Source organism: Pimephales promelas, chromosome 23 (assembly GCF_988280905.1).
Source record: "Pimephales promelas chromosome 23, fPimPro1.hap1.1, whole genome shotgun sequence".
Lineage (NCBI taxonomy): Eukaryota > Metazoa > Chordata > Actinopteri > Cypriniformes > Leuciscidae > Pimephales > Pimephales promelas.
In genome coordinates this window covers 13,633,819-13,658,989 of record NC_142791.1, presented here as the reverse complement: position 1 = coordinate 13,658,989, position 25,171 = coordinate 13,633,819, and the positions used below count along the sequence as shown (strand labels likewise).

The following is a 25,171-nucleotide window of genomic DNA, read 5'->3' as shown; positions in this document are numbered from 1 at the left end:
AAAAAAAAGAAAGAAAAAAAAAAAGCAAATAAGAGACTACTGCTGAACCTTTAGACAGTTTGAGAGTGAGTTACTCTCGATTCCAGGGCTGGAGACACATGGGATATCCATGACAATGTGACGTTTCTGGGAACTTCTGTGTCGAGGAAGTAAGATTCCCTCTAGAGTCAATTGGTGAGGACTTCGTTGATGTGAAATGCAAACTAACACGAGATGAACATTCTCAACAATAGTCAATGCTGAGGAAGTTTCTTTACGCACACTTGCCGATTACATTGGAGACTGACACTCCTGTAGCCCAATGGCCTTGTTACCCCAGACCCAGTGAGGGCGGAGTCTCCTCTGCTACTCCCCCAAAACCCACACCTTCATTCTCATTGGCTGTTTCGACGGAGAGCCCCATTTCCCGTGGGATGTTTTGGACGCACGGTCACCGTTTGAATGTCGCTGACATCGTCATCAAGGTGCTGCTGGAAAAAAAAAAATCTGTAGCGATGGCCTCAACCAATAGGCTTGTGCTTTTCTTCTGAGTAGCATTAAAACAAGACTGCCATGGATTCAAAAATGGGTGCATTTTAAATTCAATTCGCAGCTGTTTCGGCTTACAAACCTTTTTGTTTCTCTGCACTTTGATTGGTTTGAATTGAAGACAGGCACCTTGGGGAATGTTAGGCATCCTCATATCTGTTTACTGTGCAAAGATGTATAGCCAGATGGTAGGCATCTGTGAATAGATAGTGAATGGCGTGATTTGTTTTGTTTTTTTCTTGTATTATGGAAATTTTATATTGGACAGACCAGCCTTTTGTGGGCTCTCTGCACCTGCAAAGCTGTCAGAGAACATCTGCGTGCAATGGCGCACAATTTCATTGTCCAGTCGATCGGGTTCCTCTGAAACAAGGCGACCGTTTTCAAACATGCACGATCATTCCTGAACACTTATGGCCAGCTGTCAACCCTACTGGAACGCTCCAATCAGCAACGCCCAGCCTGACAGGAGGCTCCGCCTCCTCCTAAGTGAAATTCTCAATGTGAATGGTATAGCCCGTGATCTCGATTGGGAAATTGACAATTTCCTCCATTCTGTTCCCCTTCTTGCTCTTAGTTGAGTCTTCTCCTTTCGTTCTACTTGTTTTCTATCTTTCCATGCAGGGGCAGAAGTTTCTATCCTCTGCTCTTTCACTCCTCGGCTCTGTCCACAGGTGTGAGAGTGCGCAGCCATGGGCTCTGTAAAAACCATAGTGAAGACCATTGAGTCATAGAAAAAAAGAGGGCGGCACTCTCTTTTGCCTTGCAGTCCCACACTAGATGCCTCTGCATCCGAGCAAACCAAATATAAACGGATTTGAGTAAGTCGGAAAGTTCCACCAAGTTCCTAAAACCTAGTGAGATGCTGCATAGGCAGCTGCCTTCTAAGGCCTAATCTCCATGAAAGCCCATAAGTGACTGATCTGGAATGCTCTAGAATTGACTAATAGTACAGAAGTCCACAGCAAACTTGACTCTAATAGAGTTCAGATCAGAGGTTTTCTTCTATAGGTGAAGATAAAATCTGAGTCCGTACCATCGGAAAGAAACTGTCAATGTGAATCTTGTAAGCCGATAATACAAGACTCTGATATCATACAAATACTCACTCCAAAACTAGCATTTCCTCCAGGAGGCATTCTGATTTGATTGATTTTAGTGGAGTTAGATGTTTGCATGTTAACTTCAATAGTAGAAATACATATCACATGTGAATGGTGTTATATTTAGGTAGATTGCCTTATCTACAAACGTTGAGCATGTGCTATGTATTCTTTAAGCTCATTACAGTGATAGTTTGAGGTTAGCATGTTGCTAAGCTAATAACACTGTGTCTACACTGGACACAAAGGGAACCCATTATAATCAGTTATACTGTCTATGCTGGATGCATTGTGACGAAACAAGGACAGTAAACAGATTACTGTTCGATTTCTAAGGCACTCCTTAGAAAGTGCTTGCGCTACTTCTGACAACAGGATAAACTTTCACTTTGACATCCGTTGTAGAAAGCCTCAAGATGTTGCGGAATAATGCGGGAACTGTGTAGACGTCCTGTAATAAATGTTAAATTTTACAGCACATACTAACATTAGCTTAGCAACATGCTAATATCAAACTCTGATCATATAAAAGATTTTAAAGCTTGATTCTATCATCAAACTAGTTAAAATAATACATTTTTAATTAAACAATTTTATAGATATTTCAGTATTTTAGGAATTCAAAGTATATTTACAATCGACTCGCCCTCCATCTTGAATTTTAATGAGCTTATCACAGTGCATTCTGAGATTGCCTTATCTACAAAGGATACCGGTACATGTAATTCTGCCATAGAGTTTGGCCAAAAGTAGATATCTTTGAAGGCTGGAACAGCCTTTGTGTCGGGATCGTGCCTGTGATGCCTTAAAACGTTGTCTAAGTAGGCAGCTTACTAGGTTTTGGAACATGGCGATGGTGAGCACATACAGAAGCTGATTCTGTATGTACGCGTTTAGTTAGTATTTGTGCGGCTGCATTGAGACTCTCTAGGATATATGATGTCTCCCTTGTGCGTACGAACGAGGTGCTGTCTCATTTAGCGAAATCTGGCCTTAACATTCCAAGGAGGGTCACCATAGACCCATTGAGTAGCATCTAAAGGGAGCAGCTCCTGTGCCTGAGCACTATATCCTCTGTCAAAGCCCGTTTGAAATCACATCCAACAATTCAACAATCTTCATGTTCATGCAAGGCAAGGGACAGTGACAATTTTTTTTTTTTTGTCTTTGACTGATTTCACCTGAAGCGATCTGAAATTTCGCTTTCACTTCTCAAAAGAAATTTAATTTTGTTGAAGTTTACAGTCTTAAAGCAAACTATTCAGGTCTATATATCTTAAGGATTGTCAAGATTTTTTGAGAAAAAAAAAAAGTTACTTATTTTTGCTAATTTGTTCTTTTTTATGGAAGATTAAAAAAAAAATCAAATTTGAAACCTCATCGGGTTTTTGTACCACTATAATCATTCAAGAAATCATGGTGAAAAAAAAATCATATTTACTGTGTATTTACCTAATTTCTTATTACGTGCCTTATTATGTGTTCATAATCAAATAGGTTTTAGACATTTTAACTGAAATATCTTATGTACTATTTTGTGGGATTGGTGAGAGGGTTGATTTATTTTGATCTTGATTTTTCTTTTATTATCTTTTTGTTGTGTAGCTCTTATAGATGTGCATTTTGTGGGGACTCAGTACCATGTGGTCTTAATATGATATGAGATGTAAGTTATGATGTATGGTGCTGTGAATGCTCTTATTAGACAAATGAACGGTGAACCCAACAATGTTCAGAGCATGCTGTGGGTCTCTATTCTCCCTCGCAGATGTGTGTGTGTACACATGTGTGCCAGACACGCGTACCATTGTTACGTACAGCCTTTCTAGGCCAAAAACAAAGTTCCTCCATCTTTGACGTAAATATTTCAAGATCAGAGACTGAGGTTGCTGTAAACTTGCTTATAGTTCTGATTAAAAAGTATGAATTTAACTGAGCCATTATGAGCACATCTGTGAAGTTTTTTTCATTTCTAAGTGGTCACACGCAAATTTCGTCTGGCGAACAATAAAACGTGCGGGAAAAAAATCCCATAGACGTACATTGAAGGATTCGCCGAAGCCGTGTCTAGAGACTTGCAGTTGGGTTCTTTTTACTTTGGGCCAGTTAGTAACCAACTAGGGACCATCTGGACATCACAGCAACGCATTAAAACAACTCCGAACATCTTTGCAACCACATAGCAACCTCCAAAAAACCATAATGTGATGTTGCCGAGTTTTTCATGGTAAGGTCCACTCAGAAATGAACATGTATTAATCACATCTTCTAATATGATTATGATCATGGGTGCACATAACTGGTGTGCATGCGTGGTAAAAAATACACGATGCACAGCAAAAAACGTGGAGCGAAACGCTTTTTAGTACCAAAATTTTGAGGGACAAGGACACGTTTACTTACTGGAGTAGGATTTTTCTCCATCTCTGGTAAGTTTAGTTTAATCATCGTAGGCTGAAAGTTTATCATCGTGTTTTGTCTTGCCAATGATTTTAAATGTGAAAGAAGAGGCCTAAATCGGGATTCGTATGTTCGATCCGTGCATTCGGTCTTAAAGTGACTGCAGCATAATACTCCTATTGCGTCATTAATGTCAATAAAATAAAAAATACAGCTTGAAACTGTATTTAACTTCTACAGTGAACAAATAGTGTTATAGTGAGGAGAGCAGGAGGAAAGTGATGACGACAGCTTGTAGGATAAGCGTAAAGTATGAGTACCAAGCAGCATCTCTAGGTTCTCCCTTGAGAACCAGACCAAAAGAAGTTCTGTGCACCCCATCTAAATTATCCTCGTGGAGACCCAGAAGCCCACAGCATAGGCTCTGAGTGTTCAGGTCTGCCTTCTGTTTTGCTATGGAGTGATGCTGATGTCTGAGACCTCCACCTGTGTGTGTGTGTGTGTGTGTGTGTTTTGGAGTATCTTATTTACTGTACCTTATAATTGATTCAGTTTAGGGGTTTTGGCCTGTTTCGTTCTTGCTCTGTTGTGATACTTTTTGTTCTTTTTTGGGGGTTTGTTGATTTTCTATATTAAGAGCGTGAAAACTGGTTCAAGATTGTTGTCTGTCACTCTGCCTCTTCACAACAGCAGTTCCGGGTCCGTAACGTCCACCGACGTGTGCGATGGCGTCCGTCGGGAGGTGAGATATATGCAGAGCGCCGATCTGCTCCCGGCTACAATGCTTTTTATGTATCAACAGGAGAAAAGCCAGACTCCATAAACGTGTCGCAGTCGCAGAAGTCATTCATTTTAGTTTTTCGAAGCGAAACATGTTTCCAACCACGTCTTGACTCAGGCAACAACGTTCCGCTGTGTTGTAAGACATTTCCTCGTTGATATCCGCGCTGACTCGAACAGTTAACACACACGTGTATGGTTTTTTCCAGGTTTTTTACTGAAAAAAAAAGTCACAAATAATGCAGGACCAAAGTTTATGTGCCTTTCATCTAGCTTATTTGTAACTCATTTCCTGGCTGTAAGTTATATCAGAAACCGACAAACTTCTTGTATTTTCCACTCTCGGTCATGTTACGAGTCTGTTTTTCCACGCGTCTCGCAGTCTGTTTTTTCGGATTGTTTTCCTCAGAAAGGTCAAGCCATATCCTTTCCCCCATCAAACTAGACTCATTTACGATTGTGAATGTTACCGGGCCCTTATGGATTCATTTGAACAGCCTTACGCTAGTCGCCACCATCTGGATAAGCGGTTACACTTTTTGTCTTATTTAGTCATCAATTCCATTAAAAAGCTTTACTCTAAAAACGTACAAGACCGTGACGATAAACCAACCACTGAAACCAAAGGACTTGATTGAATTGGAACTGATGCAGCACTGTTCAGACTGAGATATTTTGTTGCTTTATTACAATGCAATTGACCCTTACAATCTAAACTTCAAATTTCAGCCGTAATGCTTTCTATTCTCTTCTCATGACTAAATTTATGGGCTATGAATATGCTAATTGACATGTGTAATTTGCATAAAGGGAGGGGCTAGACTAAATTAGCTAACTGAGGTGTCGCTCAAGCACAGCGCACATACAGAAGTGCCTGAGTTGATCTCAGGATGCTTTGAAATACCTAATTTATAGTTTTTATGAATGTTTCACTACCAAAAGGAAACAAATGCTGTACATATGTGTTCCCTTATTATTTTTATTTTAATGTTTTTTTTTTTTTGTTTGTTTGGTTTTTTTTTTTTTACCTGGCCAAAAAAAAAAAAGGTTTTGGGGAACAAGATACATTACAAACACACCAATATGAACTGGTTTTTATATTTATGGAAATTAACATGAAAACACAATTTGTCTTCTGTTTTTTGATATCATACCAGTACCAGCTTTCATTTGTAAAGCAGTTTATGTGACTTGTGGGAATTGGGGAGAGACATGAGCGTATCCAGTTTATGAGTTTGATGTAATAAATGCAAATAGAAGATAAACTATTAAAGAAACATATTTTCTAATTTTTTGCAGTGCATGACTGAGTGGAGATTTTATTTGTATTTTTTGTAGAAAGCATTTTTTCTGTTTATGAATGGCTTATTATTATGCATAATCATTATTAGAATTATTATTCGTATTACCCACCCTGCTGACGTTTTTTCCTAATCAAATTTAATTGTAGCATGCCTTGAATAAATGTCATGACATCTGTACTTTCCTATGTCCTCTGCGTCTTCATGTCTTTCCTTCTGGATTTGTCCTTAATTCAGCAGACTTCTTTCCATTTTCAATGCTCTGCAAACTTTTGCTTCTTTCTGTGCCTGTATAAACAGAGAATATGATTTATGTTTGTACGAGTATTGGAATGGTTGTAACCTTCTTCTTCCTCTAACCTCTTCTGTTTATGACTAACTATCTCTCCGCTATCTCTTGCTCTGCCTAAACCTACTCTGCTTAACTCTGGACAGAAAAGTATTGTATTTAAACAAATGGTTCACCCAAAAAAAATGTAGCCTATAAGCAACATATTAAAATCTCTTCTTTTGTATGGAAGCTTGTGTCCGCCACAGAATAAAAAAATAAACATTTAGCAATTGCTAGTTTATATCTCACAATTATGATTTTCTTTCCTCAGAATTCTGAGAAATAAACTCGTAATTTTTAGAAAAATAAAAGTCACAATTCATCCTCAATGAGTTTTTCAGAAAAGTAGTCATAGTTGGGTAAACTTTTGGCAATTTTTTTTTAAATGTGTTCCCATTTGCTTAAATAGCAAAAGAAAACATCACAATAGAGTTCACTACTTTCAAAAAAAGAGGGGAAAATAGAGAATTTTATAACAGCAGTCAGAACAGAAAAGGGTTCGACTGATGTTATTACCATCACTTCCAGAAGAAACACAGCAGCGTAGTTTTTTTTTTTTTGCAATTTGATGATGATGCAAAGATAAGGTAATACAAAGTATAGTGTTATAACATACATTAAAAAAAATTATAAAATAGGCTATAAGTAACTTATTTCGTAAGCAAATTTACGATGCTGACTTGGCACTGACGACCGTTAAAATGCGTCATCGCAGTCTGTGAAAAGGTCAACTTTAATATTTTATTCCGTGACGGAAACAAGCTTCCATACTTTTGTGTTTCACAGAAGAAAGTAAGTCTCAAATAAGTTTGATATGACATTATGGTGAATGATTACAGATTCAGAATTTACACTTTTGGGTAATCCCTTTCAAAGGCATTCAACGTTAGCAATTGGCTTTAGCTTTGTCGTGATAATGTTATGGTAAGAAAAACGTGCATTATGTAACCTCTCAAGTCGTTACTTCCTTATAGGAAAATAGCTTTTCGACAAGGAAGCAGCCATTAAAAGACAGAGTCAGTGAAAGAGTAAACAAACATGGTTATATTAGAGTTTATTAGAATAACGTTACAGTGCACATTTTCCGAAGAACAGTGAGATAAATGTCAGACAATCATCACAAGTAAAAACTCGCTTGTTTAGTAAATCATTAAATAATATTTCACTGTGGCTAATAATGAGCTTCAGCGAGAAATTTACTTTGACACAGCCTACAGTGGACCGCCACGCCACGCACACACAGACATAATGATTTTTATGCTGTAACATACATACCTATTCTCTCTCGTTAACCATAACCCTAAACCGAAAATCACAAAAAACTTTCTGCATTTTTACATTAAATCCCCCCCCCCCCCCCCCAAACAAAATCATGAAACAAATCATATCTGATACGAGATGATAACGAATTCGCCCAACTGAGCTTGCAATGTAAAATTACAACAATGTAGTTATACGGTGCATTGCATATTATATTGGTTAAATAGCGTTCATTGGAGACATACTAAAATATAATTTTATATAATTTAATTTAAGTATTTAGATCCTATTTTTACCACTCATGTCATCTTATCAATACGTTTCATTCGACCACTAGAGGGCAGCACACACACACATACACTTACACTTGCACAAAGTTCCGGCCAATTATAATATACATAAAATAACTGATTCAAAAATACATCTATGCTTTTTGCACAAAATTGTATTTGGTATATCTGAAAATTCAGTTAAATCCTGCGTTACGCCAATATACCTATTACCCCTTTCTTGAGATTGTTTCACATGCTCATTTAAAGACCCTTCATAATAATATATTACGGATGACTATTGATTTTCCACATCAGCAACTGCCGAAAGATGAAAGAAACTAGATAGGCCTTCTCTAATGAATGCTTCAATAAAAGCTTAAATAAAAGCTCACGGTTTCATTTCCTTTTAGATTCATTTTCTCAAAATTGGCCTCCTCCATCTCTGCCACGCATGTACAACACTTTTATTGTTAACAGACCAGTTAAAAAAGTAGCAAATATTATGTATGGTGTCTACAAAATAAATATACTATCTCAAATATCCCATATCATCTCAGTTCAGTTCGTCCCTGGCAAATGTAACAATATAATACATTATTATTATTATTATTATTTACATATTCTGTTAAAAAACAACCATTCAAAAGTTTGTGGTCAGTGAGGCTCCTCTCCATGATATTGTTTCCATTTTCATTATATATAAATATGTTGATGCATGGAAGAGATCCAGTCAGATGATTAAGTCAAATTTTATCAAATAATAAATGAAGAGTGAAAATAATCCGTCCATAATCAGGAAATCACTTATAATATTTCTAAATAAAATATAATTAAAACACTCAGTATAGCCTAATAGTCTTAGCCTAAAGATTAAATTTGGTTGAGAGATCTTTCTTTGAAAAGACAGGTTGTGAAGGAGCAAGGCCTGAGTCCAGGGGATAGACTGAGCTATACAGAAATTGATCTCCCTATTATACAGTTATTGAAACAGAGCATTCGGAATTGAATTGAACTGGAATTGAATTTTCATAGTATATCGCATTGAAGCAGACACACAAGACACAAACAAAAAAATGATAAAAATGAAACACATCAACAACAAAATGATAGTAATGAGAAACACATCAACAAAATGATAATAATGATTTCTTAAAGGTGCCATATGTAATAATTGAGGTAAAAATATCCAAAAAAATGAGCTACACGCATCAAAAGAATGAGAAGAAATAAGTGCAATGATGTAATTAAAAAACTGACAAGTTATAGTGCTGCCGAGATATAAACCTAAATTAGCATGTTAAATGACTAGCCCCGGCCCGGCAGGTGTCGTAATACCAGTTCCGGCCATGGGAGGCGGTATGCGGCCGGGCAACATTACCACCGGCCAAACTGCAGTACACGAGTGAGTCGCGCTCGCGCCGCTTGTGTGTGTACTTGAACCTGATGTCAGTCGTGTGGAAATACAGCCCATTACTACATTTCAGTTCAGGGAAGAGTTCAAAAAATGATTGGTTGACATTATGCATGAGGAATACATTTTGGTAAGTTGTAGCATACTGTATCTTTCAACAGTGTTCGGGTTCTTTTTCCATTAGCTAGTAGAGATGATCGGTTCACGTGCGCTAGGGATCTGTGGTGTAACATGTACAAGCGCCAAAACGGTATTTATTGTTTGAATTGCATAATAAAATTGACAGAATCTGAGAGCTTAACTAACCTGCTTGCTAAGTGTTAATTGCATGTGTCTCACGGTCAGTGGTGTAGTGCAGGGTATACGCAGGTATACGGCGTATACCCACTTCCTTTTCAGTCGGCATTGCGTATACCCACTTCTAAATCCCCTCTGACGCGCATCTTAACGTTAGTTGCTAATCCAATTTCGTGAATAAAAAAAAAAACACCCAGTTAGAGTCGTACCCGTATTAACTCTAATTTGTTGCTGCAATGATTCGCGACGATAACTGACCTTTTCATCTGATCTGCTTCAGCACTCAAACACCTGCTCGTCAATGTTAAAATGTTCGTGAGACCAAACAAAGAATGCAGTAGGCTTATTTCTGTTCACAGAGGCGCGAGCCGAGCGCGCATCCCAACGCGACGCTTCACTTCAGTTAACGATCATACAGTGCGAGATAAGATGCAAGTAGCTCAAATTTACGGCTGTTTTTCAATAGACGTTTTAAATGACCGACAGAAATAATCAGTTTGATAAAAGACAATGGAAATTATAAGCTCAATTTAACAACACAATCACCCTATTAAATATATTGCTATTGTTATTGTATAAATATATTTGTATAACGTTTTTTCGAATGTGTTTGACTTTTCACTGTTTGTATAACTCCGCTTGTCTGTGTTTGCGCCACTTGCATCATTAAGCCAGAGGGTGGCGACAAGTGACTGTCTTTTTGAGTGAGCAATTGAACCAATTATTAAATTAACAGATTAGTCCAAAAAACATTGATTAGTTTAGGAAAGAAAAGTCGCTGAAACTGGAACTGATTCTCATGTTTAAGAATCTGATCAAATAGGCAACTTCATGATTTTAAAGCTACTGTTGTCAATTTTTTTGGCCATCAAAACACCTTAAAATTCTCATTTCGTGCATGCCCCCGAACCCCCCTAACAATATAATTTATGGGACCTGGCACCTGGGTATTTAGAAAACCATATGTGCGATCCTGATATGCAAGGATACTACTGATTCTATGTGTTCTATTGTATTCATTATACTCTATTCGTCTTGCATATTGAATACTAATGCAAGACTAGTAGTCTTACACGTAACTGTTTATAACACAGGGCGTTCATCCTTTGCTTGGACGCTTAAAAAAATATTGGGGGCATAAATTAAGAGTATAGGCTACCCACTTCTCCAGGCACCACTACATCACTGCTCACGGTGAATTCGTGAGAGCTGGCAGCTCTGAATTTCGCTAGGTTGATCAACATCAGCGAATGCTGTCTGTCAAATTAATTCAAACTAACAATAAAAGTGTAATATGAACAAAACGAATACCGCAAACTTAAAATAATAGCCTGCAGGCTTTTATTTTCCCATATCGTCGAAATGCAACAGCTTGTTTTTGAGACAGGCGTCTATGAGTCGGTCTTCATCATTTAGTGTTGAGATGTTGTTCATTTAGTCTCTGATCTCTAAAAATCTCCAAATGCTCCACGTGAAACTGCGGTCTTCCGACCTTTTACTATCGTGTCAAATGATTTGAATAATATGCGGAGAAAGAGAGCAAAACAGCGCTCGTTTGTGTTGTTTGAAGACGTGAGTGCGTGCGGCAGCGGCACAACACATTTTCTGGAGGTATACTGCCCCTATCTGTTATGGAATATGGAATATTTTTTGATTTTTAGTTCCAGATGGCACCTGATGATGATGACATTTGATTAAATTATATTTAAGATCTAAATGATTAACTGGTGAAACATAAGCAAGAGATTTAATTTTGTTTATCTTTTTCGGATTCATCTAATATAAAAACCCATATTGTTACTGTTATGATATGGCTCTTTTTGTTCTTCTTAAAGCTTGGAAGCACGATCCACTTTCATTGCGTGGAAAAGAGCGGCTAAGACATTCTTCTAAACTTCTCCTTTTGTGCAACAAGGTGAGTATAATGACAGACTAGCGTAGGTGATCTGTGGGTGTCCTTCGATGTGACAGTGCTAATGGGTAAATGAAGCACTGAGTCAATCATTATCATCTATTGGTGCGATAATTCATAATAATTCAATAAGAAGTAATAATTCTCAATAGAAGTAATAATTCTGCCTGCAATGAGATCCTTTAACTCACTGGCCTGAAGTGTGTGTGTGTGTGGCCGTCAGTCATCCGTTGTTCAGATCGTAGCGTCTGCAGCTGCAGGAGACACAAACTGTAAAGGAGCAGTCGTATCTGACACAGCCATCCAGCCCTAATTACAGTGACACATTGCTACAGCAGATGGCTCAGTGGGACTGCCAGCATCCAACACACACACACACACACACACACACACATGCCATCTCCGATTTCTCACTCCCCACTGGAGACAGTCGCTAGATGAGACAAAGATACCTCTATGTGTGTGTGTGTGTGTGTGTGTGAGAGAGAGAAAGATGGATGCCACACCCAGATTACATTACCTCTGCCTCTGTCTAAAGCTTCACCTGCCCTTATCTAAACACGTACAGGCCAAAAAGTGCAGACAGAATATGATACAAGAAAAAATTAGAACAATCCATAAAGGAATTTGGACATACTTGGATGGAATATTTACTGCATATTTACTTTTAATTTTTTTATATAAATAATAAAATTATGTGAAAAGTTTCCATAAATCCAGTGTCTCTTAACTGGTGGGTCGATAAAAGAAAAAACAACAAAAAAAAAAAACGTAAATCTAAATTTTTATTTTGAAAGACGAGCATGTGAACGCTGTTGAGTCTTCTGTCAGACGCAGTTTAAGTAAAGTTTCTGAGGAAAACCCTCTGTCCTGATTCAGAATCTGCAGTAAGTTGAGATGATGTCAACATTATTTTCTCTACTTTTTTTTAAATTAAAAGTCTCTCACCTCATAAAATGTTCTTGTCCTGTCAGATATTAGCTATACTGTGATCGCGGCATGCGCAAATGCGGATATCACTTCACTTATATAAAGAGCACCTTAAATTACTAGCATGCAACGTCAAAGTCAAGTCATGAACATACAAAAAAGTACCAAGCAATTATGTAAATGGTACATCATGCATTAGCTGGAAAGGATTTGCTTGTTCAGTTTAGTCATCAGGATCAATTTCCATGTGTTAGTGAAGTCTCGGGTTACTCATGTAACCATGATTCCCTGAGAGGAGGGAAGGAAACATTGCGTGTAAAGCCGACACGTTGGGAGAACTCCCATTCTCCGAAATGCTGAAGCCTGATTGAATCACACTGCTTGACCTGCCCGGCCTATAGGTCCAGGAGCGCTAGTGTCTTTGGATCTTTTGACTGAGCGATAGCATACAAAACAATACTTGTTTGACTTACCATACACTGTAAAAAAAGAAGGATGACGCGATATCAAGGTATCAAGCGTCATGGTATCAAGGTCCCGCCCGCCACACAATCCTGCAGAATCGGTTTGTACAGTTTACTGCTGAACAACTCATTGTATTGGTGTCCAATAAAGTAATGGAAATGTTAAAGCTCCAATCTCCTCTCGAAAATCCAGAAAAAAGGTCTCAGTGACTACTATCAATCATGATGCCACACTCCCATTTTTATAACATCAAATAACTAACTAAAACCAAACTTACTTGATAAAATGACAGGAGTCATCTTTGGAAAAAAAGTTTATTTGAAGTGTAGTTTGATTGTTTAGTTAGTCTCACGTCCCATTAAGCTTCATAGTTATGAGCTACACCAGTCCGTTCTCATCCTTTAGCGTCATCTAGGTGACGCTATATAACAAAACGGCGAAATACTACGCACATGGCACCCTTTATCGTTAATATAACACACGAACCCAAGGCGTCATAAATCCTTTAGTGTTAATATGAGACTACCCTACCCTATCCCACACCTAAACCTACCCATCACAGCGCGTGTTATATTAACGATAACGGGTGCCGTGTGCGTAGTATTTCGCTGTTTTGTCATATAGCGTCACATATGACGCTAAAGGATGAGAATGCCTTGGCTACACTGCATCCAGCCATCGATCAAGACATTTTTGCACACTTGTTTTTACACGCCAGCTTACGCAATGTCTCGTTCCCTAGTTTTCATTTCTCTTTATTTGAAAGGGGACAGTGGTACATTAACCAACTTTAACGCAATGTAAATGTACCCGAGTTAGCTCAAAAGTGCTAATTTTCATCAGTTTTCAGTTTGTGGTCGGTCTCTCGACATTGTCTGACGCGTTGGGGAACTTATAAAATCGTAGCCGTATAAAAGCAAAAGCACTAAAACTCTAGCTCAAATCTAATAGAAAGAGTTGAATGGGAGTGAATGTACTTAGCCAATGACCACGATGAGTGTGAGCAGTAAGCAACTGCCACGCCTTTCCCAGATTAACTACGGGACCTAGTTGAAACACTCAACCAGCCAGTTGGTAGCTGGCCAAGATGGCGCCCACGCCTTTATCACCGCCCAATAAAACAATAATATAATTGGTATGGTTATTACATAAACAGCTTTGGCAAGCAAGTTGAGAAATATAACAATATACAAATATAACAAATATATAACCAGCACTGAGAAGCGGATTATTATATACAGTCATGAGTTTATATTGCAATAGAAAGCACAATAGAAGGGCACGCAGCTTTCTGCTGGAGCCCTGTCATTATACACTAAGCAAGCCGCAAAGTGAATGTGGTTTGCTCAAGCACACAAAGAGAAAGGCATGTAAATCCTTACTTGAAACGCTTGTGCAGGTGCTTATAAACACATTTTTGGCTATACGCCATAGTCGAAACCACTCGCTGAAGAGCTCAGCCATCCAATGGCAGCTCATTAAACTGCAGACAAAACATGCATGCTCTTGTGTGTCCCTCCAGCACCTTGTGACAGGGGTTGAAGCAGAGACCGTTGTTGCCGGGACTGCGTGCCAGCCGGTGGCGATGCGTCACTCGACATAGACTGGGAGAGAGACTGGCTCGTGGCTTGGACCACGGGAACGTTCTCGCCCTTCATTCTGAACAGCACAGAGCTTGCGCTCAGCGAATGTGGCAACACAACATACAAACATTTAACTTTGCCCACCGCAACTGGCAGGGGGTCACACATGTCTGTCAAGGTGAGCCAAAGATGCCGCTGTGGCTACACCAGACTGCCCATGCCCATGCCAAAATCCTTGGATGACCTTCTTAGCAGAGCGATGGGGGAGGTCCCCTGCCTTCTTACACAATGTCGAAACAGATCATGTTAGTTCTGTCAGGACCACTATCATCAAATACGATTGACAGTTAGCATACAGTTTGGATTGGTGGTATGGTTCTGTTCTGGGCAAAAACTCCCTGCGCATCCATGCAGCAAAAAAAACTCAGGGTAAACAGAACAGAACCAACATTAATGAATTGCAGATATCAATTAATTTTAATGTAGAACATAATTAGGGAATAGGTCTGATTCAGGGGGAATCAGAAGGCCAAATCCTGACTGATGAAAGGAGGAGCTGGGGATGGAGGAGGGTAATGAGTGCGATAGCTGCTGATATTACCAAGGAGCTTATATACAGTGATAGGCTTCGTATTCCTATTGGTAGACGTGGATCAGCTGAGAGTCAGCTTGACTAACGTGACCTGCCAGAATGGACACTACGCTTGATTAGTGTGTATTTACCACAGTAACTGTAGTTTCTGCAACCTTAAACTAAAATACCACTTTATTTTCACGTGTTATTTTGTATATTTTTAAATGACTGGTGGCTTATACCAACTTACTAACTTTATTGTATTAACAAAAACTAGTTTGGGACTGCTATTTAATAATGTTACCTTTTACTGTTATTCATCAGTGTTAAGCCCCTTTCACACAGCGCGTTGATCCCGGGAAATTGCCATTTTATCAACCGGGATTGATACCGGCATCGATGCCGGGTTGGGGACCTAAGCCCCTTTCACACAGAGATTCCCGGAAAATACACGGATAATGTGACCCGGCATTTGTCCCGGGATTGTTTGATTTCGGTTCATTCACACTGCCAGTGATTTGCCGGGATCTGTGAGTGCGTTCACACACAACCCGTAAAGATCCCGGAAAGACACATGACGTCAGGATGAGACGTGTAACTTACGAGTTTCTTCTAAAAGCAACAGAGTCGCGCAATGGCACAAGCGTTATCACTACGACACACCCCTTATGGCATTGGTCCTGGCTTTTGTTCACACAACGAACGTTCTGGGACTGATTCCAGCAATGTTACTAGGTCCCCAACCCGGGATCGATGCCGTTATCAATCCCGGGTCGTGTTTGCGTTCAGAAGACGTTCTGTCAATTTCCCGGGAATTTTCTGGGATCTACGCGTTGTGTGAAAGGGGCTCTAGTAACATTGCCGGAATCAGTCCCGGAACGCGCTCTGTGTGAACAAAAGCCAGGACCAATGCCGTAAGGGGTGTGTCGTAGTGATGACGCTTGTGCCATTGCGCGACTCTGTTGCTCTTAGAAGAAAGTTTGTGTTCGTCATCAACAAAGAAAGGACGAACAAATGTCTGCAAACTGGAACGAAGCAGAGACCAGGAGCTCCTCACTATCTGTACTGAAGCTGAGATCGTTCACCAGCTTTGTGGAACGGTATGCGTGTGTACATGTTTTCGACGCATACGTTACATGTCTCATCCTGACGTCATGTGTCTTTCCGGGATCTTTACGGGTTGTGTGTGAACGCACTCACATATCCAGGCAAATTACTGGCAGTGTAAATGAACCGAAATCAAACAATCCTGGGACAAATGCCGGGTCACATTATCCGTGTATTTTCCGGAATCTCTGTGTGAAAGGGGCTTTAGTGATATTCTTACAATTAGTGTATGTAAAGTAATAAGGGAAGGTACTTGTGTGTCTCTCATCCTGATCACTACCGCCCACACCTGCACACAAGTTACAGCTTGTAAAAATATTAGGGCTATGCCAAAGATAAGATAAAGTAATGCTAGCAACAAATGACCAACACATCCGGACAGCTTTTAATTAGCCTTATAAAACATCACAACTAATGAAGCCTAAAAACATATTTAAATATGTGAGTAACAACACATAACAGTTAAACTCTGGAAACCTAACAAGGCACAAAATTTAATTGAATTACATGTTGACTTCTTTCTTGTTACGCGGCACATCCCGCACTGTATTTTTTTGACTACCCTCTCCCATCCACAGCAAAGGTAAAATCAAATCACCCATTCATGGGCCCTCTACACTGCGTTATGTAACAGTAAAAGTAGCAAAATTATGCCGCATTGTTGTCCCATGAATTCATCATGTTGCATGTTTTACAGTTTTTTTTATTCGCTTTGGTACTATTTTCACAAGTAAGGTGTATATTTTCAAAACTCTTAGTACAAAAACCCAAACTGATCACACTTGTAACGCAGCTAGTCATTCTTTCAAAACCTGATGTAATGATTTCAGTCAGTTGCACATGTTTTCAGTCCACATAATTATTAGTTCAAACACAAGATTATTGTAATATGTAATGAGAACATTTGGTTTAATCACTGAAACACAACAATATGATCTTCTTTCAGTTTAGTACTTTTAACAATCAGTTCATCCAACAGCAAACAATGCAAGATACATGTTTCAAATCGGCCTTAGAAGTGCTGAAATGAATATGCTACAGTACTATAAAAGACAGATCACACAGTTTTACTGTAACATTAGGCAATACACTTACAGTACCCAACATTTACATAATCTATAATTTATAAATATCCATCATATATGTAATCAAGTGAAGGATCAATGAAGACATCCTCTACAATCATTTAGGCAAATTACTGTATAGTTTTTATTTTTCAGATATAATTGTAACATATGTATACTTTCTGTAATCAAACGTAACTAAATGAGAACAAAACATAACATTTAGTGCACACATTACAGTAAATTACTGTAATTTGGATCAAGCCTGTCCTGAGCATTTGGCCATAGATTCTTGTCCACATCACAATGAATATTACAGTATATAGTGGCCAATTGTGGTTACCACTATGTGAAATTAATTAGCTATTACGAGTATTCATCAGGTGTGGTTACATGTAATTTAAATATTCATGCAAACACACATTTTATTTCTGTAGTTCTTCAAATCCATATACTGTATATTGCTGAAATGAAAATCTATAGGTTTACCAAATGATTAATTGATTAACCATTAAGATCTGTTGGATTAAATAATAGACAAAAGTATTAAACTGAACAAAAAGAGATGCAAATCAAAAGTTTGATAGCAAGAGCTTTATGAAAGGCAGTTACTGTGAATGAAACAATAATGTAGATGAAACACTTATTTTGTGTTGTGAAAAGGATACTTTGCGATTGTGTGAATTGTACTAACACAGTTGAAAACATGATGAAATGTTTGACAAAAGTGCACTTTTGATGATCTGTTGTGATTTAAGCACTAAGGGTTTTAAAAATGTACACCTTACTTGTGAAAATAGTACCAAAGCGAATAAAAAAAACTGTATTCAGCAAGTGGCATAACTAATGGTTATTTTTATATTTTTAATCCAATTTTGAATTATTGTGAATCGAATTGTGAACTGAATGGAAGGTGAACTTTAGCACAGCATATTGGGAATGTACAGTATACTGCACACCCGTGTATGCTATTCCAAACTTAGTCATTGCTTTACCTTGAAAAAACAGGGTTAATCCGCATACCAGTGTGGCTAAAGTGACACGTGAGCTTGAGGCCTGGATTCCTTACATTTTTATTCTGGTAATAGGCAGGGGAAAACCACTAGTACTATACGTCCCATGACCTCCATAAGCTCTAAGACATCATGTGAAAGTCATCCCTCTAGACTTGTAACAGCAGCAGCCAAGACCCAAAACCCCATTCATTCACATTACACAAGTACTCCAAAGCATTGTGGCATGCTTTCGCATCAGTGGAAACATCCGTAAATGAGAGTGAATGACTCTCTATGTGCTCTGCTACAGATTTTAAAGCTTAGAATAGATCAATTTTTGGCGCATTAATATCCGTTCGCATAAAATATCACAAATCATTAAAGCATTTTGCCCTCTGTCAATGGAGAGTGAACCAGAAATGCTTTTTAACACATTAATGCTATAAATCAATGCTTCTCCCTGTAACTCACAAGAAGCCCTTGAATGTGGAGTGTTTCTGCTGGAGGTGACGTTGCACTAGTGTGCCACTGATATGCCGCTGTTAATTAACTGGTCTGTATTTCAAGGGTGTGTGGATAAGGTGAAATTGGTTTGAAATGAGACCTACCCCTGCACAAGGGCTCCAAACACTCAGTGTCTGAAAACTGATCCAACCTTCTGGAATGTAATTTAACCCACCAACTCAAGAGCAGCTAATGATGGGGGTTTATGCTTTGGCACACACGTCTGTCATTGAACACGAGTAAATCTTTGCTTACGTTAATACTCGTGACGCATATTCAATTGAAGACCTGACAATATTTCTGAACTGCTGACTGGCAGGCAAGCAGAGATTTCTTTCTGTAAGACAGACTAGATGGATGGATGGATGGATGGATCGTTCTTTCTGTACGATAGATAGATAGATAGATGGATAGATGGATGGATGGATGGATGGATGGATGGATGGATGGATGGATGGATGGATGGATGGATGGATGGATATATAGATAGATAGATATATAGATAGATAGATAGATAGATAGATAGATAGATAGATAGATAGATAGATAGATAGATAGATAGATTGATAGATCGTTCTTTCTGTACGATAGATAGATAGATAGATAGATAGATAGATAGATAGATGATGGATGGATGGATGGATGGATGGATGGATGGATGGATGGATGGATGGATGGATGGATGGATGGATGGATGGATGGATGGATGGATGGATGGATGGATGGATGGATGGATGGATGGATGGATGGATGGATGGATGGATGGATGGATGGATGGATGGATGGATGGATGGATGGATGGATGGATGGATGGATGGATGGATGGATAGATTGTTCGATTGATTGCTATAGAGGGAATGCGCGTGACGTCACCGTCGGCTGGAGTGCCTGCAGTTACTCACAGTGAGTGGCAAAAAGACTGAGCGGCTGTATTTGTTTTCAGCGTGAATGCCGTGAAAAACAAACACAACATATATAAAGTGGGAAAGAGCTTCGCGATTGACTATACAACTAGATTTGACAAAAAAAATCGGAGGTATATTTTTACAGACTGCTATAGAAAGAGGAGCAAATGGATCTCTGCAATTCACAGAAACAACTGGACTCCAGTCAGCGAAAGGTGGATTTGCAGTTATCATTTTGTGTCAAAATGCTGAATTTAGCTGTAAAACCATACCCATATATTTTGTATTGGTATATATATATATATATATATATATATATTAACAACTCATCAATTAAATATTTATCATTGCATATTCTGCATTACACTGACCAAAAAAAGTTTTAGGGCTGGACGATAAGATGTTATATAGGCTATATAACACTTATATCACCTGATCACCTGGATTTAGACCTAGCTATATTGTATTTATATAAAGCGTTCACAGGAAAATTTGCTTTATATTTAGGTCTATATTGCTTTTGTTTCCCCGGTGTCGAAATCAGGCAAACATAAATGTCAGGCAACACGATTCCTGGCTGCATGTCAATGGGCTATATGCACGCATAAGTTACGCATTTGACGTAAGGATGCTCGTCCATTTCCGGTTGTGTAGATTAAAGCGGAGGAAAACCGGAGAAAACGGGATTATAGCAGAGTCATCAATATTTACTGTCCTCCCGTCTTTGAAACGAAACGTACATACGTTTAGATGTAATTTTATGCATAGTTATGTTTATTTAATATAATTTTAAAAAGAAGCATAAACACAACGAGGGGTGTCTGTTTTATCTGTTTTTGTGACTAACGTTTCATTAGTATAACCATGGAGTATAAAATTCAATATAAATTCTCGGTATTGCATTGGACTCTATGATCGGCGGAAGTTATCGAGCATCCTTAATCCTTCACCGGAAATAACGCCGTGCATAGAGCCCATATCCACGGATCACTGGATCTTTAGTAAGTTGTAAGGAACACTATATTGAGTCCAACATTTAGTTAAAATTGATAAAATTGTTAGTTTTAGTCGCATTTTCGCATTTTCCCCTATTAAATCCAGTCATGCAGCAGATCTTTTGCCACTCAGTCAGGCTGAGGGGGGTTGTTCCGGCGGGAAAGTGACGTCAATGCATTCCCTCTACAGTACGTTGCTACATTATGATGTGATATGAATAATTCAAATGTAGGGGGTTAGATGGGATTAATGTTGCTAAACTCCTCTTCCGCTCGGAGTTAGACAGTAGATTTCTTAGTCAGAGAGCAGCTGGGGTTTTCTGGATCATGTCCCTTAATCTTCAAGAGTGTGTTGATTGCATGATGGGACGAGTCCAACAAAGAGAAGCATTCATAGGGAGAGGAAGCTTTCGAGCAGCAGCAGAGCTGTACTCAAGCACTTGAGTTTGACCAGCGCCTCTCTGAGCCCTGGCACCAACCCAGAGACTCGGGACACTTACAGACGCCATTGCTTCTGCAATACTGTAACAACTCATATATCCATAATCTGGTGTACTGATAGAGAATCTGATTTCTCACAAAACAGCTACTTTCTTTAAACAATCAGGCAAGACAGGGTGTGTATCTCTACTGTACAAATTCTAAGAAGAGAGTTGTTCTGTCTGTATGTTTGCCAGCTCACAAGAAATTATGCAATAACCTGTTTAGTGAACAATTAAACACCCTCAGATGTATTTAGCGATAAATTACATGGACAAAGCCGTTAAGATAACATGTAGTTTTTTAGTTAGCTATTGGGTTAGGTGTATTCTAGAAATACACTGGAGTTTGGACTTAGGGAAAAGCATAATAGACAGCTTTCAGCAGAGTCATCTTTTGAGTTATTTATAGAAATGGTCTAGATGACTTTGGTTAGTGAATAACTGAGGGTGGCCATTGTAATTGTTGGCTTTCTGTCAGTGATCTGAAGTATTTATTCATGGGGACAAACATAACTGCCTTGACACCACAATGAGTAAGCCCATCATTCACTGTTAATTGAGTAGATACATATGTAGGAAAAAATGTTGTACAACTGAAACAATACACGCCTACTAGCCGACAATGGTTGAAGGAGGACTCAAGCCATTTCTTGTGACCAGATTTCATAGAAACTAAGGGCGGGACTCTTTTGGGCTTGTAAGCAGCCACCCAAAACACCTTACTACCTCATAACTCTCAACATCTTAATAGTACAATAACAGCCATTCAGAACAACAATTGCATGGCCTACCATTCAAAACACCTTAAATTCGGCATGAAATCAAATTTGACAAATCTTCTTTTTATATGTAATATTGTAGTGTTTATTATAAATGATTTATCTGTGCACTTCATTGTTTTTTTTTTTAATTCATGTACACTTATAATCTTTTATCAGACACATTACCCTGCCTTCCTCCCTCGAAATGACCTCTCTTCTCTTTCGGTCACGTGCCATGGCAAAAGGGTGCAGCTATCGGTGCACCGCCTCTCAAACTGAATGTAAACCAACTGGCATTAAAATCTGCCTCCATTTTGTTTGCAACGCCCAACCTCCAACGATCCAATCAATTCCCGAAGGCCAAAATCAAGCCTCGCCCTACATTTTTTTCTAAATTCAGAAGCCGTTTCACTCGGATATGCGTCACAACAAGGAAAAAATTACAATCACAACATCCGTTTCATGCCGACTTTAACCACTACACAGTCCAGCAATGCAATAACAATCATTCAGAACAAATTGTCGGCATAGCTTGTCTGGCAACCACCTAAAACCCCCTACTAATGTGGTAACAACCTTTCAGAATGCCTAAAAAATGCATAGTAACACAATGTTAATCACCCACAATACCCTAGTAATGCTGTATCTACCTTTTAAAACAACTATGCCCACCAACACCTTGGCAACCTCCCACAACACCCTACCAATGGGGTAACAACCACTGACAATGCCTTAGCAACTTAACAATCTTATAGATTTCTTTGTCTGACGAAGAACAACATGGTTTGAAACGTGACATTTGGCAAGGACGTGCAATATAAATACATTTTCTATTTTGGAGCCGTGGTGTTCCAACTTTTACTTTTTCTTTTTGTGATTGGGATTATTTAGTGTTTAGCGATGTTGTTGATCTTGTGTTGTGCTACTTTCATGTTATCAGTGTGAAGCTGCTTTGATACAATCTGTATTGTGAAAAGCGCTATATAAATAAATGTGACTTGACTTGACTTGATTGAGGTTTCAATAATAGATTCAAAACACAGATTGTCTTTTTTTAATGTTTAATTTGGACACTGACTAAATGATTAAGGAGACTGTGTCTGTCTCATAACAATAAAAGAGTTCCAACATAGCTTCGGCCCAGGTCCGTTGTTCTGACAATTCATGCTACCCGTCGAGATTTGCTATTACCGGTTTTGCGCATGTGCAGACTCACAGTTTTTTTTTTTTTTTTACAAAAGGTACATTTTCCTGTTATAATGTATAATTTCCCTTTAAAAAATGCTTACTATCATATGAATATTTGTACGGTCAGCCAGCTGAAAAGGAATAACTGAAAGTTTCAGTTACTATGAGGAAAGGTGTACTTTGACAAGTCAAAGATGAATATTTTATGATAATTTTGACTTTTCACAACGTTTTAAAAATAAAAACAGTAGTCTACAGTATACAGTAGCTACTCATAACTTAGAATTGTATTATAATTGTATTTCATACGACTTTAATCGGCATTCTGTGATCAATTCAAGCTACGGTAGCATTTTTCGACAAGGCAGCAAAAATCGGCAGAACACCGGCCCATTGGTTTCACACGTACCAGGTGTGGGCCAGATCTGGGCCGACACTATGTTGCTGTTTGGGTTGCTTATTAGTTCACCATTTACTGTAGTACTTCCAGGCCAATAATTTTACTAAAAATAAATGATAAACAACTCATTCTCTCTAGACCACCCAGTATTTTATTGGACTCATTTGTGAATTGTATCTGCTTGCTTGGGGCTTTATTAGTGTTCATATATTACTATTCATATTTACATATGGAATTTTTCAAAACCCCTAATGCAACTGATTACACTTCAATGTAAAATAATATTAACTCTCTACAGACCTTCATTTCTTTTTAAATCTTTACAGCTGTAGTACAAAGCCATATACAGTATAATGCAACCATTTGCATAATTTGAATAGAGAAAACTCTCTCTACGGACAATGGAGCCTTACATATTAAAATTGTGTTAGCAATGCCTACAGGGAATAGCATTGAGCTTTTCAGCAAGATGGCATTTTCTTCTTGTGGCGCCAGATCCCCATCCATGCCCTGTTCCCCTAATAATGGGCTGCTGTCCAGAGAGCTGAGATAAGCACTGACAGGCCTCCTGCAGGCAAGAACACAAACCAGATAATACAGCAGATAACACAAAGAGACACAACAGTAGGACATGAACTACATAAACACAGCTCTGGCCTCAGTGTGCGGGCATATTTGTGCTTTTGGGTCAGTAAAACACACTGAGACAGGACTGGGAGACCAGATGGTTGGTAATGATAGAGTTAGAGTAGTGCTGAGCGAGAGTAGTACAGTAAGTGCACATAATCTGGAGTGAATCACACAGCTCAGCAAACACAGAGCTCTGATCCGCAGCGCACTGTCATGCCTGCTGTAATGGCATTATTTACAAAGATACGCACTGAAACTATTGGTCTGAAAAGCTGACTAGAATCAAAAACTGATGGGATCAACTGGAAATGATGTCATTGAAAATACCAACCAAATTCCAAGAATTATCTACTAAAACACACCAATGTACATTCCAAACCTGTTGAACCTTTCTTAGATGGTATACATATCCGGGCAAACTATCCAGGAACATATGGCTCAGTTCAGCAAAGATCACATGGGCCGTATCTGGCCCACACACATAGAGCCGGTTTTAGTGTGAGTTGTGGCTTGCTGTATATGTGGCCCATATTTGACCTTTGCCGCTGCCAGAACTGAGCCATATGTGCCATAGTTGTCCCAGATGAGGCCCGGGTGCCAGCCACAGTCGGGATGTGTTCACACAGGATCATTCCATGCGGTATGTGGGTTGTGGGAGATGTGGGCTACAACTGGGCCTGGTGTCATTTGCTATCTGGGTTCTTCTGTTGAACACAAAGTAAGACATTTTGAAGAACTGTTTTGTTCATGCAATGCGAGTCAGTAGGGTTTAAAACACTGACTTTCAGTGTATTCTCAAAAAACATGTTGCAGTTTTGGCGAACTATCCCTGTTAAAATCCCTTATGAAAATTAACCATGATTTTACTACAAATGAAACAAAAAAATAATAATGCTGAACAGATCACCTTCTGACAGAAATGTCATGAAATTTTGATACATACTCTACCGTTCAAATGCTGTTCTTCCCATTGTGGTGTTGTCTCGACATTTA

The 25,171-nt window shown here is 38.7% G+C and overlaps 1 long non-coding RNA gene across 1 annotated transcript in view; it reads left to right on the top strand.

The window, feature by feature from the left end:
- Window positions 1–7,034: 7,034 nt before the first annotated feature.
- Window positions 7,035–25,171, top strand: part of LOC120482263 (uncharacterized) — a 25,108-nt gene continuing 6,971 nt past the window's right edge. The window contains exons 1-2 of the long non-coding RNA XR_005623434.2: window positions 7,035–7,235; window positions 11,519–11,598. This is a non-coding gene — a long non-coding RNA (uncharacterized LOC120482263). The remainder of the gene's footprint in view (window positions 7,236–11,518; window positions 11,599–25,171) is intronic.